The following is an 8,912-nucleotide window of genomic DNA, read 5'->3' as shown; positions in this document are numbered from 1 at the left end:
AATCCAGTGTGTGGTGTGGTCGATTGCCTTTTGGGCTGATGATGAATAGTACAGAGGAAGTACAACCTTGTGAGGAGAGGTGTTCTTATGGTGGTGTGCTTTGAGCGGGATTGATCCATCTCTGTTGGCTCTCGATGAGATGCCTTCTACTATGGTGGCTATCCCTATTTGTAGTGGCCCTGATCCTCTTCCCAAGTTGAGTGGGAAGGGAGCCAACAATGGCCATTTCGAAAGGGGACAGCTAGTACAAGCTATCCTGACTAAAGGTGGTCTTCGACTTCCAAAGGCACTGGTGATGACGCCGTCTTGGGCTCCACAGTGACGTCCGTCCTGCCTCTCTACTAGTCTTGGTCTCGTTGCACCAATATGGAAACCTTTGCCTGATGCCTCGGTACTCCGCGCCCGCGCTTGCCCCCTTTGCACAAAGAGGAAACAAGGACACTGCGCAGGCTGGCGCCCGCCTGGTCTCGATCGTCATGGTTTCCATCACGAGCACGTCGCGAGGTACCCCTTGCCTTGATCTCTCCGCCTCCTTGCGAGCCTGCCTGGTGAGGCCACCCCTGAGGAGGCTTTGTGTCATCTGCCCCGTGAGGCTTGGCCCCTGGCGAGAGTCTTGAACTTGGGTTGATAGAGACGGGCCGTTCTGGGCCACTGCCGAGCCACGCCGCAGGCTGCAGGCAGGCAAGTCTGGGGACCCCCGTTCCTAGAACACCGACAGCAGCGCCGCCTTCTCAGGACTCGGGGGTCCAATCTCTGGAGAAGCCTGCGCCAGGGGCAGGGCGGACTTCGGTGGCGTCCGCCTCCGTCGCGACTGCTGAGGTCGCAAGGCCTCCGGAGCCCCCAGTCTTTCTTGCCGCTGCAGCCTCACCTGCCTTGGTGCCGAGAACATCTCCACTTCCGCCCGTCGTGCTGCTGGGCCATGGCGCTGCTGCCACCTCCGGAGCCCTGGAGAAGGCTCGCACCATGCTGGACCATCTCTAGGGTGATCTTCAAACTCCGGACCGGCGCGCAACGTTGGGATGCCTGGGGCTGATCTCAGGGTGGCTTCAGGATGACGCATCTGTGCGGGCGGCCTGGGGTTCCACAGAGGAGGCCTAGAAGGTGGCTGGGGTAGCCGCTGCCAGGCGTGACTTGGCACAGAAGGAAGCCAAGGACACCCAGGAGTGGTGCCGCGCAGTGGAAGACGAACTGAAGGCTCTCGAGGATCAGCAGGCCGCCCAGGCCAACCAGCTCCAAGAGCAAGAGGAGAAGCTAAAGGCCCAGGAGGCCGCCATCGCCAGCTGCGACGTCGAGCTGAAGCAGGGAGCCATGGAGTAGGCCAAGGAGCACGATCACCTGAAGAGGTTGAAGGAGGAAGCAGAGTTGGCCCAGGCGTCCCTTGATGAGGCCAAGGAGGCAGCTATCATGGAGCGCATCATCCTCGGCTCCCTCGAGGCGAGGTTCCACAAAGCTCAGCAGGCACTCTTTGGGAGCAATCCTCCGGGAACGGTGATGACCCCAAAGGAGAGCCCAGCAGCCCTGCTTCCTGAAGTCGTCGGCGGGCTCGAAGACGTAGGCGACTGCTTTGGCTCCATGGCGGAAGGTGAGGCTCGCTTTCTTTCTTCATCGGCCCTAACATGCGCTTTCAACCATCTCTATCTTTGGGATGCTAGCTTCAACTTCGCCGCCTTCCTCGATCCCGTGGACCCTGATTCCTGCGACGCTATTGCTGAGGCCGTGAAGAGTTCAGTGAACGCCCTGCTAGACAAGTTCCTCATCGTCGGCCCTGTGGCTGGAGCCGAGGGGAAGGATGGCCTTGCAATTGACGTGGCCCCGCAGGCAAGCGATGGCGGTAGCCAGGGCTAAGGAGGTGGCTTGGTGGTGCTGCTTCTTCCTATTTTTATCCTGTAGCATGTAGCATGCCTCATGGAGGCATTAAAACTGATTGCTTGGAACAATATGTTTTGTAATAACTAGCTTATGGTTCCCCGACTTTTTTCTGTTCGCTTTGTTGTTCTGCGTCGGTAGGGCCCGACCCCGCGTGTACCTCAGCCGCCACTCGGTCGTCCGGATTGCCAGGACGAGGCCAGGGGGTGAGGGGCTACGCGGCCAGTTAGGCTACTGAGACGCGATGCTCAAGAGTTCCCCCTGACGTGCGAACAACTCGGGAAAAGAGGTGCGAGGGCAAGCCTTGGTGTTCTGCGTCGACAGGGTCCGACCCCGCACATACCTCAGCTGCCGCTATGTCGTCCGGATCACCAGGACGAGCCCAAGTGGTTAGGGGCTACATGGTCAGTTAGGCTCCTGAGACGCGACGCTCAGGAGTCCCCCTTGACGTACGAATGACTTGGGAAGGGAAAAATGAGAGTTATGCCTTGGTGTTCCGTGTCAGCAGGGCCCGGCCCCGCGCATACCTCAGCCACCACTGCATCGTCCAGATCACTAGGACAAGGCAAGGGGGAGAGGGGCTACGTGGTTAGTTAGGCTCCTGAGACACGATGCTCAGGAGTCCCCCTTGACGTACGAACAGACCATCATACCTCTCCTCACCGGGCTCTCACTCGGGAGGGGCGCGCGAAGACCAGGTCCATGGGACCTGGCAAGGTGGCATACGCCAGGCAAGACCTGAGCGTAGCCCCAGTGCCCTGCCCCCTCGCGCTACCCTCCTGAGGGAGAGGAGCGCGGTGAGGCTAAGCACTGAGCTCGGAGGCTCCCTGAGGTTATTGCAGCCGTGAGGCTACACTCAGTTGTTTATCACCAGCGCGGAGCATGGCGCTTCCACTCTTGCACGGGCATAGCTGCTCCTCGGCAGTGTCAACGGCCAGCGTGGAGCATGGTACTTCCAATGGTGCTTGGGAGGGGGCTCCCTATAAGGAGAGTCCCCGGGGCGTGTACAACCCCGCCCTGACACGCGGCTTTCACGGCAGGGCTGGAGGAGGTGTGTATGGGCGCCCGTGACCCAGCGCAGGGCTCACGAGGCCCTACCTTAAGGCGGGTTGCACCTGAATTTGATCGGGAACTCTTGTGTTAGTCTTGCGAGATGGTTAGGCAACCTGCGCCGAGTGAGTCTCTTTAGGTTATTGCATGAGAAGGGGAGACACCACCAATCCCTGGAGGTGACGTGAATGGGGCTGGCCTGCCAGAGAGAGCTCAACCATTGGGTTTATCGATGCCACAGGGACAGACCCGAGCACAGACGTCGTGCCCAGTCTTCTCATGCAAAGATCCTGAAGAAAAGCAACCGACGCGCGGCTCCCGTGGCGACGAGGTACCAGGTCGCGCGCCCTCACTTGTACACCCGCGATTAGCTCATGCGAGAACAAAGCACCAAGGGCCATGGGAGGTGACGTACACGGGGGCTGGCCCGTGAGTCAGAGCTCAGCCTCTTGGGTTTAGCCCTCTTGGGTTTAGCAACGCTGCAGGGACGGACCCGAGCACAGACGCCATGCCAGTCCTTAATCATGAGGCGGTCGTGGGTGGGTTCGCAAGGGCGCGAAACGTTCTTAGCAATGAAGCGCCAGTCAGGCAGTTGATAGTCTTAAGGCAGCTCATAAGAGAAGGTAAACTAGTTCTGACAGACACAAAAGAGATCAAGGCGTAGGGACAGACCCACGCGACTTGGGGATAGTGCCCGAGGGGCACCCCCAAACTGAACAAACTAAAAATATGTCACCTGGCACCATTGCTGGAGAGATGTCGGGGTAGCGGAAGGCATGCGCCACAGAGGCCGTCCTTCACGAGCCGCCTTGGCCCTGAGCCTCGGGAGGCTCCGGGGGCCTGGGGGCTCCTGAAGGTGCAACTCCATCTCTACCAGGATCGCCCGGTGCCTAGCCTCCCGAGCCTCCTGGACGTCCCGCATGCGGTGCTGGAATGCCACAGCCGTGCTAGACAGGCCGAAGGGCATGCGAATGTAGCTATGAGGCGGACCCTCACATTGGCCGACATGAGACGACCAGAAGAGCTGCCGAGATGCGGCCCTGTTGAGCCCTGGGATGTCGATGCAGATGTGGAACTCCTTACCCTCTTCAGGGCAATGAACCGCGCCCCGTGGTCGGCGGCGATCGCCCTGCATAACCCTTGCTTCCTGAATCTCCTGGACTGCCTTGCTTATGAACTCCTGAACGCCTAACGACTTACGCCCTGCACCTTCTCCTGGGAAGCGTGCACTGAAGCATGCCTCCACGTTGTGCCCGAGTGCCTCCCTCGTGACACTGGCTCGGTCTGAGGCCCTCCAGAGGAGAGCCCCCAAGCCCATCCTCAGAGGAGCACTTGGCGTGCTTTCCTATGTGATAGGTGAAGGCACCTCATCCAGCGACGCAAGGCTCTGTGCAGTGCTATCGGGTGATGCCTTCTCGTGAGATCCCTGGCCCAGCTGCAATTTCTTCATCTTGGGGGCGACCTCAGGAGGGAGCACAACACCCTCGTCTTCAGGGTTCTCAACTGCTGCGGCCTAGTAGGTGCGCTCGAGGGAGCACACCGCGTCCTTCTCCTTGCAAGCGACCGTGATGATGCCGCCGCTCCCTGGCATCTTGAGGACGTTGTAGCTCTGGTGCATTGCTGCCATGAACTTGGCCAATGCTGGGTATCCGAGGGTGGCATTGTACGGCAGACAAATGTCAGCGATGTCGAAGTCGATGAGCTCGGTGTGGTAGTTGCCGCGCTCGCCGAAGGTGACAGGGAGACGGATCTGCCCTATCAGATGCGTGGAACCATCGGTCACTCCTGAGAACGGCTTGGTAGGCTGAAGCTGGTGATATGGCACTTGGAGTCTGTTGAACGTCTGAATGGAGAGAACGTTGAGCCTTGCTCCACCATCTATGAGAGTCTTGGTGACGACCACGTTGCTGACAACGGGCGAGCAGAGCATTGGGAGCGCGCCGGTAGTTTCTGCGCACTTGAGCTAGTTGGAGGAGTTGAAGGTGATGGCGTATCTGGACCACTTGAGTGGGCGAGTTGCTTCGGGCTTGGGGAGCACGGCGTTCACCTCGCGCGTGAACTGCTTGAAGATGCGGTGAGAGGCTGGGGCCTGAGAGCGGCCTAGGATGCAAGTGATGGCTCGAGGCTCCCGGAAGCCCCCAGCCCCCTCGTCCTGGTGATGATCTTCGTTCCTTCTTGGTGGTGGAGGCAGTGGAGGAAGAGCAGCCTTGCCCTGAGGCTGGTCCTTGCGAGGCTGGTCCCTCCAGGCACCCTCGCGAGGCTGGCCCTGCCAGCGATCCTCCCGAGGCTGGTCGCACCACTCCTGGCGATGGTCGCGGTCGTCCCAGCGTCCTCCACCTCGGCCACCTCCACGACCGTAGCCTCGATCGTTCTGCTCGGGGCATCGACCGAGGCGCCCGTCACAGAGGGCCCTTAGCTCTTGGCAGTCGTTAGTGTTGTGGCTGTGAACATTGTTGAAGACGCATAATGGTTGGTTGCTCTTGGATGACTCGGGGTGGTCGCAGCCGCGCTTCATCTTTGGCTCGGCTGCAAGCACAGCCGGTCCCTTGCGCTTCAAATCCTTGGCCTTGGCTTTCTTCTCTTCTAGGTCAGCATCCATGGGGAGGTTCAGGAGCCAGGAGCGCGCGCCATCCTTGAGGGACATGGGAAACCAATTCACCATGATCTTCTCAGCGCCGCTGGCCGCCTTAATGTTCATCTCGTAGAGCTGCAGGAACTTGGCAGGGTCTGCGGTGCCGTCATAGCGTGGGGGCAGGTCGAGCGTGAACTTGCCCGGCCAGACGACGTTGCGAAGCTCCGGGGTGAATGCGCGGCACCCTACGGTGGTCACGGGAGGCCGTCGAGGAGGTGGAGCCTGGTCTTGGTGCCCACGCGCCACCATTATCACAGGTGGCACACGGTCCTGTCGTGGGGGTGCAGGAAGCACACGTGCATCTTCTTGGGGCCGCTGCACCACTTGGCAGCTTGCCTCTTTGCACGCAGGCGCCTAGCGCGGTGGGTCACGCCGCGGTGCCACCCGCCTTGGTTCGACGATGGCGCCCTGGGCTGGAGGTGGCGGAGGTTCCTCGTGAGCCACTTCGCCCGCGGCACGCGGTTGCTGGGGCAGCGAGCAGGCCGGTGTAGTGGAGCCTCCGAAGGCGCTGACGAGCTCGGTGATGCGCTCGAACCACTCCTCGTAGATGTCGTTGATTGGGCGGTAGCGGAGGAGCTCCCGTGCCATGAGCAGAGCAGCTTGCGCGTTCGCCGGGCCGTGACGTGCGTGGGAGGACAAAGCAGTCGGGGTCAGCGACGGAGTGGTGGTGCGCCCATCACGGCACCGAGGGGTGCAGCGATGAAGCTTGTTGCTCGTGGCCAACAAGACCCGTGGTAGCGTTGGCTGCCGGTGACGGAGGACAACGGGGACAACCATCGCCCACCAGAGCTGTCTGAGCAATGCGAGTGACAAGCGCGGCCCGACGCTTAGTGCGCGCCCGACGTGCATCATCCATGAAGGTGTCGGAACAGTGGTGGATCGATCGAGGAAGACAGAATCCAATGCACCCCCTACCTGGCGCGCCAAATGTCGGATTTTGTGTTCCACAAACCCTTGATAGGTTCAAACTCTGGGGTGCGTGCAGAGATCTTAACCTACCCAACCTGCCTACTCGTGATCCTCCTAAGCCTAGCGTGTCGAGCTCAAAGGGACAAAGGGACACGACAGTTTATCTTGGTTCGGGCCACCTTGCGGTGTAATACCCTACTCCAGCGTTTTGGTGGATTGCCTCGAAGGGCTGAGGATGAACTAGTACAGTGGATGAACTGGCCTCAAGAGGCGAGGTGTTCTTGAGCTCAAGAGAGCTAGTGAGGTGGCTGGATGAGAAGTGATCTGATCTCGCCGTCCCTCGTATATGGTGGTGGCTAAGTCCTATTTATAATGGCCTTGTCCTCTTCCCAAATGTTGGCGGGAAGGGATCCCACGACATCCAGATTTGAAGGGGGACAAGTAGTACATCCTATCCTGACTAAAGTGGTCTTCACCTGCGAAAAGCTTCTGGTCGCGACGCTGTGGTGGGCTCGGTGATGACCTTCGTCTTGCTGTCCTGGCAGTCTTGGTCTTGTTGCACCAGAATGGAAACCTTTGGCGGATTCCTCAGGACTCCACACCTGCCGCTTGCCTCCTTTCCACCAAAGGGGAAACTGGTGCTCTGCACCCGCCTGGCCTAGGTCGTCATGGCTCATGTCAGCTGAGCCTCATGAGGTGCACCTTGCATAGAACTCTCCGCCCCTCGGGAGCTAACCGGAGGGGGCTGAACCCACGGGGGTCCTAGCATTGTCCGCCTCGCGAGGCTTGGCCCCTCGCGAGGGTCTTGAGCTGTTGATGCTGAAGCCGGGCCATACCAGGCTGCTGATGGAGCCGCGTAGTGGGCCGTAGGTAGGCAAGTCTGGGTACCCCCGTATCCAGAATGCCGACACCAACTATGATTACAATCGCAAAATTCAATAAGTTAAAAGAATTAGCACACATATCACTTCCGGTATGTAAGTGTCGCACACCTTACATTTCGTCAAACCGCTTGTTGACGTGGTCGAGCTCCTCATTGGCTAATCGAAGCTTCCGATTGAGCTCGGAAACCTCTGCGGCATGGGTAGTAGCCGCCAACATGGAAGCCTGTCTCACACATTAACATAGTATGTTAATAATTTGACAGGGGATTCTCTGTCTGGATTGTTCTAATCCGGACAGAGTATCAGGGGCTACTATCTATACATGGGTTCAACCTTTCATATGAAAAACTTGTTAGAGAATTACATCGCATACCTCAAAGCCCGTTAGTAGGCTGTTGAAAGCTTCTTTCAATCCGCTTTTCATAGACTGAACCTTCTCCATAACCGCACCCATCAGGGTGCGGTGCTCCGCCATGATGGAAGCACGTTGCAGCGCTTCCTCCAGATCATGAGCGGCCTCCCGACTGACGGAGGCTGCCGATGGAGCTTCTGCTCCTCCCCTCTGTCGAAGTGGGTTCCTAATCCAAACTCGGAGCCACATTGGTCTCCGGGATGGTGTTCGGCAGGGGCCCGAACTGTTGAGACCCTCCACCCTCGGCAGTCGTGGGGGTCATTGTGCCCCATTTTGTGGCATCCGAGGTTTGAAACTCGAAACACCCAAACTGATCAACTCGGTTTGGTTGTTTCAAGTTTCAAAACTTGGCTTTAATCCTCATCGCAGAGGCTACCAGACAAATTCGGCAAGGTGTTCGACCGTCATCGGCCCCCAGAACTATTGTTGCGGGACGCAGGGCGCCGCGTCACTTGTGGGACGTGGATCTAGTGTTCAACACCGACCGCTGCATGTATCTCGCATCGATGATACTTGCTATTTAGGGTTCCATCAACACTGAGGAACCCCCTAACCCGCTCGTCCTGTTGTAAATATTTGGTTAGGTTGACGGAAAAAACAATATTGCTATGTTACTCATCTTTCGATTTAAATGTGCAGTTTTTTCGTTGCTGCGAGGGTCTAGTGTTCGAGGAGCTCCGCCCCTGCGTTCGTGGGTGAGCACAAATGACATCTCCTCCTCCCCCCTTCATCCTTCTCCTTCTTCTTCTCCTTCTTCTTCTCCTTCCTCTTCTCCTTCTTCTTCTTCTTATTCTTCTTCTCTCTTCTCCTTCTTCTCTCTTCTCTCTTCTTCTTCTTCGCCTCCTTCTCCTTCTTCTTCGTCTCCTTCTCCTTCTCCTGCTTCTCCTTCTCTTTCTCCTTCTTCTTCTTCTTCTTCTTCTTCTTCTTCTTCTTCTTCTTCTTCTTCTTCTTCTTCTTCTTCTTCTTCTTCTTCTTCTTCTTCTTCTTCTTCTTCTTCTTCTTCTTCTTCTTCTTCTTCTTCTTCTTCTTCTTCTTCTTCTTCTTCTTCTTCTTCTTCTTCTTCTTCTTCTTCTTCTTCTTCTTCTTCTTCTTCTTCTTCTTCTTCTTCTTCTTCTTCTTCTTCTTCTTCTTCTTCTTCTTCTTCTTCTTCTTCTTCTTC

Source organism: Triticum dicoccoides, chromosome 3B (assembly GCF_002162155.2).
Source record: "Triticum dicoccoides isolate Atlit2015 ecotype Zavitan chromosome 3B, WEW_v2.0, whole genome shotgun sequence".
Classification (NCBI taxonomy): domain Eukaryota; kingdom Viridiplantae; phylum Streptophyta; class Magnoliopsida; order Poales; family Poaceae; genus Triticum; species Triticum dicoccoides.
This window is presented reverse-complemented; position numbering follows the sequence as displayed.